Below are 8,454 nucleotides of genomic sequence, written 5' to 3' on the forward strand. Positions count from 1 at the left end.
AAATCACTTTGGTGAGGCCCAGCCTGCTGTGAAAATGACAGCTCTCAGCCTCATATTTCTGTTGAGTCTAGTGCGGAGGAACCAAAAATCCACTGGGCCTGTGAACTTTAGGTCATAAGGTAAAGGCAACTGAAACAAATAGTACAGAGCACCAAGTCAAAGACCAAACCTGAGCTTATGATACAGTCTTATGATAGAGTCTGTGCCAGAAGGAGACCTGCATTCTAGTTTCTACTATTCATTCCACTGCTCACTAAATTCACTTCGCCAAAGGTGCCACTTTCCCAACTGAGGATAATAAAACCTCTTCTCCCTGCACCTACACCGTGTGATTTCTTAAAGTGATTTCCAACTCCAAGAGTTGTGACTTTACTTATTTCTTTGTTCAGCTGCTTGTTCAGAGGCTGTTGCTAATGAAGTCACAGCTGTAGGTTATCTGGGTCTGTTCCGTTGGTCACAAATGGTACCGCACCGGGTTATTGTTACCATCACAATAACCCAGTGTACGAGACAGCAAAAGAGACACTGATGTATAGAACAGTCTTATGGACTCTGTGGGAGAGGGAGAGGGTGGGAAGATTTGGGAGAATGACATTGAAACATGTAAAATATCATGTGAGAAACGAGTTGCCAGTCCAGGTTCGATACACGATACTGGATGCTTGGGGCTAGTGCACTGGGACGACCCAGAGGGATGGTATGGGGAGGGAGGAGGGAGGAGGGTTCAGGATGGGGAACACATGTATACCTGTGGCGGATTCATTTTGACATTTGGCAAAACTAATACAATTATGTAAAGTTTAAAAATAAAATAAAATAAAAAAAAACAAAAAACAAATGGTACCGCAGTGCTGGCTGGTCATCTCACAAATGTCACCAGAGGCAAGTCTGAGATCACAGCTGTGCCTGATGTGCCCCTGTGTCTACTCCTGGAAAATCATGAAAGCGTTTGCAAAAGTGGAGGCGGCTTTACAAGAGCTCAAGGCCCTACAGTGTGGGGTGGGAGGGATGGGGGAAGAAGAGGGTAGTGGGGTTGAGAAGGTGAGCAGACTGCACAACCGCACTACTTCTTTCCACCCTGAGACGCCTTCAAAGGTGACTGAGGTATAAGAACAGATACTCTTTTGGTCCCTCTTAGAAGAAAGATATGCTCAAGTGACTCCTGAAACTCTTTTTGACTCAGGACACAAAGAATCACTAGGAGTAACACATTATTCACCTGGGATGCATTATTCAGGCTAGTAGAAACATTTGTAACTTGAGGACATGCTGGAATTTATGTGCAAGACTTAGTTGTCAGGTTTCCTCTCTCTGCATGTCCCCAGAGCTATAGTCTTCAGCCTTGGCTGCACGTTAGAGTCACCTGGGGAACTTTCAAACAATCTTGATGGCCAGGCCACACCCCAGAACAATCATATCAGAATCTCTGCAGGTGAGATCCAGGCAGGTCAATATTTTTTTAAGTTCCCCTGGTGATTCCAACATGCAGCCAAGGTTGAGAAGTGCTGTATCAGAGGAATGACAGTCTGAAGCACAGACCCCGACTCAGGAGCTGAGAAGGACGGAAATGCTGTCAGTTACGCTGACTAGTACTACCTAGCGTCTATTGGAAAGTTATTTCAGTTTTCCTATTAAAGGCCAGAATCAAAGGCACACAACCGAAAAATAACTCATCAACAACTTGTTTGGTTGATGAAAATTTTGGAAGTTCTAAGTTGTTTTTTAACTTAAGCTTATTGTCTTCTCCCTTCGAAATATTTTAAGTATTAAGAATCACCTTACAGATCAATAAAAAGTCTTGTTCACTGTGTTAACAAATATGAAAGCTCCAAAACAAACCCTGAGTATACCCCAGTGCCGACATAACCTTCTACCTAAAATTCAAGAGACACTTAAAGGAGAAAAAACCAGCAAAGATATTTGAAGAGAACTGTATTTCCTTAAAGGAATGGCAAGTGATACATTTTCCACATTAATTTATATCTGCCCTTCATCTCCACAGGCTCAATTAATAAAAGCTATGCATAAGTCATAGGAGAGATCATTAAATCAACCAGTTCACAGTGCTGACTAATTGGTAAATAAATACTTCATGAAAATGGTGATGGGTCTACAGATTCTGTTTTTCTTTTAAAAAGAAAAAATAACCATAAAAACCTTTTAACTATGGCTTCGGTAGAGATAACCACACCTCATACACTTTGATTTTATAATACTGCTGAGTTTGTTGGAGGGAGTTATACCACAAAGATAAAGCCCCACAGGGTGGGCCACAATTCTGGGTGAAAAGTTTATAATTAAGTGACAAATTCAGATTTGTTTAATTAGCCAGATGCCCGGTAGCATGTACACGAGACACCCTAAATCTGGGTGTTACCACACTTTTGTTTTGGTCCAGTTGTTTGTCACTGCATGAACGTAACTAGAGACAGAGGAAGAGGAAACAAGGCAGGCACAGGAGAGGATGAAAACACATCTTTGCCAGGATCCCCTGAACACGAAGAGACACTTTGTAAATTAGCTTGCTATCTGAGGTTTTATTTATTTTTAAATCTTATAAGGTTCTGCTATATATGAAAATTCCTGGGTTGGGAAGATCCCCTGGAGGGGATCATGGCAACCCACTCCAGTATTCTTGCCTGGAGAATCCCTATGGACAGAGGAGCCTTGGTGGGCTGCAGAGAGTTGCAAAGAGTCAGAAACGACTGAGCAACTCAGCACAGCATAGCACATATGTGAAAATAACATCTTCAGAGAGAAACATTTTTCCCCTCACCATGAGACCTGGGCTTCCCTGATAGCTCAGTTGGTAAAGAATCTGCCTGTGATGCAGGAGACCCCGGTTTGATTCCTGGGTCGGGAAGATCCGCTGGAGAAGGGATGGGCTGCCCACCCCAGTATTCTTGGGCTTCCCTTGTGACTCAACTGGTAAGGAATCCGCCTGCAATGTGGGACATCTAGGTTCGATCCCTGGATTGGGAAGATCCCCTGGAGAAGGGAAAGGCTGCCCACTCCAGTATTCTTGCCTGGAGAATTCCATGGACTATATAATCCATGGGGTTGCAAAGAGTCAGATACGACTGAGCAACTTTCACTTATGAGACTTCAGTCTGAGGCCAGGCTGTACTACTTGATCACTGTGTGATTTTGGGCAAGATGCTAAACATCTTTCCCCATCTGGGGAGAATAATGGTACCTACTTATAGAGACATTATCTTATTTAAGATACTGTGTGAAAAACATTTTAACCAGGTATGGGCAGAGAAGAAAATGCTCATGAAACACTTATTATTGCTTTTATTTACTACCGGCTTACTACCTGTCTTGATTTTTCCTAGAGAAATTCAATTCTTACAGAAATAGATCCAACAGAGCAAAGACCCAGATTCAGATGTAAATACAGATCAATGATCCTTCATAAAATAAATGAAAATTCAGGAAATTGATGCCTTGAGCTCTGACCTGTCATCCTCATCTCTCATGGAGATCTTGGATGTGGCCAAGGGAATGGTGAAAGCAAGCTTAGAAGGGATGCAGTGTTGCCACGGCCTGTGGAAAAATGCTCAGGGAGAATGAACCTGACTGTTCACTGGGGGCCTCTGACTCAGGGGGACAGCAAGGCTGAGCTTCCCTCCATTGAGTCAGGATGCAGCGGGGCCCAGAGGTGGACCAGCGGGGACCTGTTCTCAAGAATCTATCAAGCTATTAGTGGAGACCAGAGTTAGCGAAACACAAATATGCTTAAACACCAAAATCAGAGCCCCTTGAGTTCCATCAGGACCTGGGGGTGGACTCTGCAGTGTGGCAGCAGTCCAGGGGCAGTGGGGTGACAGGAGTGGCCAGAGGGCCCGAGGCAAGGTTGGGCTCCTGGTGCTCTGGCCAAGGCTACTTTTGCATTTGTGCAGAGGGGTTATGTCTCCTTGCAAGCTGTGACTTTCACAGCCTTTGAAGTGAGCGTTTGCAGAAAAGGACCTGTCAACCTCTAGAGAGTAAGCTCAGGAGGGCATTCTGTGGGAGAGCGAAAGAAATAGTCCCATTTCCTCTTCCCTGGACCCCAAGAGAGAAAAGCCACAACTATGAAAGGTTTAAATATTGAATGTTTGAACATTGCTGAGCACTTATTTCAGTCTTCTGGGGGACCTCAAAGTCACAACTCTAGGTGGGATTTGTATTTTCTTAAAGAAAAAGATGAGAGAGAAAGAAATAAGTAGAGGAAGGAAAGAGAGGCAAAGAAGAAGGAGGAGAACTGGGAGTAAAAGCAAGAGGGTGAGGAAAACTGGAGAGTTCTCACCAGGCGCCGGTTAGAGACTAGACAGTGATGTGTGTTGGAGACTAGCCAGGGATGTGTATTTAAAGGCAGCAATCCCAAGCGGGAGGGGAGGAGGGAGAAGTAGAAGAGGGATGGACTAGGAATTTGGGGTTGGTAAACTATTGCATTTAGAATGGATAGACAAGGTCCTACTGTATAGCACAGGGAACGATATTCAATATCCTGTGGTAAACCATAAAGCAAAGACTATAAAAAAGAATGTATATAAGTGTATATCACTTTGTTGTATAGCAGAGGTTGGCACAACATTGAAAATCAACTATATTTCAATAATAAGTAAATAAGTAAATAAACGCAGTGACCCCAGCAATGGGCCCAGAATTAAAGAAAAGAGTGGTGAAGTCATCCTTCCCCCAAAACAGTGCTTTTCCCCCAAGACTTCATTCTGTCCTGCACACATTTGTCTCCAAGCCTATATTGTTTTGTTTTCTTCCAAAGTCTAAGACAAAAAGTAGCAGTTGTCCACCAAACTTCCTATCTCCACCTGCAACCCTTCCCAAACTGTTTTCTCTGAGTAACATCAAACCCAGGAGCTCAGGTTCCTTGCTTCCTGGGAATTTTCCAGACCTACTTACTAGTAGTGTGTCTCTCCAGATATCACCAACTTCAATCTGCTTACAGTCCTAGAACCTCTTCCTCACAAAGTTATGTAACATGAAAGAGCCTTTCCTTTGCCCCTGCAAAAGTTAAGTGGTTAGAAGGTAGTTTACAAATCAACTGGGTGTCTTACAACTGTACCCTATCCAACTTGAGGTTATCTTACATTGTGTGTGTGCCTGACTCTTTGTGACCCTGTGCACTGCAGCCCTCCAGGCTCCTCTGTCCACAGGATTCTCCAGGCAAGAATACTGCAGTGGGTTGCCATGCCCTCCTCTCGGGGATCTTCCCAACCCAGAGATTAAATTCATGTCTCTTATGTCTCCTGAACTGGCAGCTTCTTTACCAACAGTGTCACCTGGGAAGCCCGTATCTTAACGTTAGATTAAGATAAGTCTTGGCTTTCTGGGTTGTTTTCACTTGTTAATAATGACACATACCTTTCAGCTGCTTTCCAACACATATTTTTTAAGTTTTATTAAAATTGCCACAAAAGATTCTTACCTGAAAAGATAGCTTATTAACATATACCATCATCAAGAGCATAATGGTATTGTTGTATCTAAAGTAAACATTAGCTTTTGTAATAAATTAGATAGAAATTAAATTGCTTAGCCAAAATTGTGAGGGTTCAGCAAGACCCAAGCTTGCAGAGGAGGCTGTAGCCATCAGAAGGCCAAATGAGAGTTGGGCACAGCTGGGGATTCCTCCTTATAATCTGACCAGCAGCCCTTCCACAGCAGCCTCAATAAGCACACAGTATCGGTAGAAGCTGGGGGACTACAGTGTAAACACAGCTTCAAGGCCAGTCTCCTAGCTGTTCTCCAAACAGCTTACAGTCCCTAATATCTGCCCATGTGGGGATTCCAGAGCCAGCACTGGCTATAGGTATCTGAGAAGCAGTGTTTGGAGTTTCCCATTTACTGAGGAGATGCAAAGAAGGAAGGAAATCCAACTGATTTTGTATTAAATCATTTAACAAACATTAATTAATATCTACCAGTGAGCAAGGAGCCCTACTAAGATGTCACAGAAAATGTCCAGAGTATAACATCCCAAATCCTTAGCCTGTTGACACAACCAGCCCTTTGCAGGTGGACTGAACTTCTTCCAGTCCTTCAAGTTTTGTGAATGTTCCCTGCTTTCCTTTTTCTCCCAGTTTTTTCATCACTTTTTTGCCTGAAACATACTTTCTGCTATATTGTATGAAACTAATTTCTTCTCATCCTTTAAATATAAGCTTAATTATAAGTTTTCTAGGGTAGTCTTCTCTGATCCTTGGGACAAGGCTATGTTAATTTTCTATTTGCTCCCATAGCCTCCTGAACTTCCCTTTTCACATAATCCCTTTCATGTTTTTCGCTGCTTAAATGTCTTTCTTCCTGTCTGTAAATTTCATGAGGTGGGAGCTCTCTGTCTTCTTTATAACTATGTGCCAATATCTTAAAACTTCATGCCTAGTACATAATTTGCTTCATGTTTATTATAAGAATTATTTAATTGAATATAATGTCCCCTGCCTAGAAGAAGTCCTCTCACAAGAGAGGGGGGAAAAGTACAGATAAATGCCAAAGTATATGTGTGCGTGTATATATTTAAAGTATACAAAATTAAAACCGGACAATAGCACAAAGAAAAAATTCCGAACCAAGGGTTGCCAGTTTCTGATTCTCCTAATATTGAGTAATATCACATGGATTTCAATTCCTCCCTATGGTCATTGTTACTGTTGTAGATATTTAGCCACTGCTCATGAGAATGAGTAAAAGGAACTCAGTCTCAATTTTGTTCCTCTATAGATTAAGTTTTAAAAAGTGTGTGTGTGTGTGTATTTCAGGGGCACAGTGTTCAGTCTTAGCTTTCTCTAAATAGGCAAGTTGTCTGCAGTATTACGACTATCAGTGAAGTGACATCACAGGAGCTTTGGCTGACCAAAAGCTCAACAGTAAGAAAGCACCCAAGAGCACTGTCAGGATTCTGCATATAAACCTCTGCAAGACATTTACATAAGTCACTGACTCCACAGAACTATGCTAAGCTCTGAGGAAAAACTACAAAACTATACTTAATGCTATAAAGCATTAGCAAGCAGAGGTCAGTGTATAAAAAATACATTATGATCAAATAGAATACCAAGATTTCAAGGATGGTTCAGTGTTTTTATAGTCTTAGAAATGTGTAATGCTAATATACCACACTACCTAGAAAGTTAAAGAAAAGCTTTAGTTCTGTGATTCATCTAAATTGATGAAGAAATAGATTTTGACAAAATATGGTACTCTTACATGTTATCAAACTAGGAATAGAAGATAATTTCATAAAATTAATTTATTAAAAATTTACAGTAAATATCAAACTTAGCGGTGAAACTTTAGAGGCATTTTCATTAAGGTCAGGAAATACATAGTCATACTCATTAGTTCTGCTAATATCCAATCCTGTATTGAAGCTTCCAGAGAACATGATGGGGCAAGAAAAAAAAAAGAAAGCTATCAATGGAAACGAAGAGATAATTTTCCTCTTATATGTAGCATTGTTATAGGCTATATAGGAAGCCTGAGACAATCCATAAACTATTGAAACTAATAAGTGTCTGCTACTGCTAAGTCACTTCAGTCGTGTCCGACTCTGTGCACCCCATAGACGGAAGCCCACCAGGCTTTGGGATTCTCCAGGCAAGAACACTGGAGTGGGTAATAAGTATCTAGCAAGTTGATATTCAAAATCAACATACAAAAATCAACAGTGTTTCAGTTCCACTTATAATAATAACAACAGAAAATATAAGTGTGGCGGGCCATCTCCAAGATGATCCCAATGAACCCCCGCCCACAAACCCTGCCTTCCTGGTATTCCTGTGTAAGCAATAGGAGAACACATAAATAACAATGTATGACTTCCAAGGTTGGGCCATTTAAGATACTGTGGGTTCATCTTTTCCCTCTTGGATCACTTGTGGGTGGAAGCCAGTCACCGTGTCATGAGGACACTAGAACAGCCCTCAAAAGAGACCTATGTGATGAAGAAGTAAAGCCTCTTGACAACAGCCAGGAACTGAGGCTTCCTTCCAACAGCTGTCTTGGAAGCAGACCCTCTAGCCGTAATTAAGCCTTCATATGACTGCAGCCCTGGCTGATATCTTGACTTAAATCTCATAAATAAAAAATGCTAAGCTAGAATCACAGTTAAACTTCTGAACTCCTGGCCCTCAGAAACTGTTAGATAGTAAATGTTTGCTGTTCTAAGTAACTAAGTTTTAGGCTAATTAGGCAACAATAGATAAAGAAGTTTCAGAAAAATTTCAAAAATTAATATAAGAAAAGATATGAAGACATAGAAAATTATTTTTTTTTAATTATTAAATGACATAAAAGACATTAAATAACTACAATATTCTTTACTAAAGGGGAGAAATTCTTTCCAATTTAAGCTACATATTCAGGGCAATGGAGAAGGCAATGGCACCCAACTCCAGTACTCTTGCCTGGAAAATCCCATGGACAGAGGAGCCTGGTAGGCTGCAGTCC

The 8,454-nt window shown here is 41.4% G+C and overlaps 1 protein-coding gene across 9 annotated transcripts in view; it reads right to left on the reverse strand.

Annotated features, from left to right (window-relative positions):
* MYO3B (myosin IIIB) overlaps nucleotides 1-8,454 on the reverse strand; it is a 486,811-nt gene that overhangs the window by 67,244 nt on the left and 411,113 nt on the right. The window lies entirely within an intron of this gene.

The sequence above is a fragment of the Bos indicus genome, chromosome 2 (assembly GCF_029378745.1).
Source record: "Bos indicus isolate NIAB-ARS_2022 breed Sahiwal x Tharparkar chromosome 2, NIAB-ARS_B.indTharparkar_mat_pri_1.0, whole genome shotgun sequence".
Lineage (NCBI taxonomy): Eukaryota > Metazoa > Chordata > Mammalia > Artiodactyla > Bovidae > Bos > Bos indicus.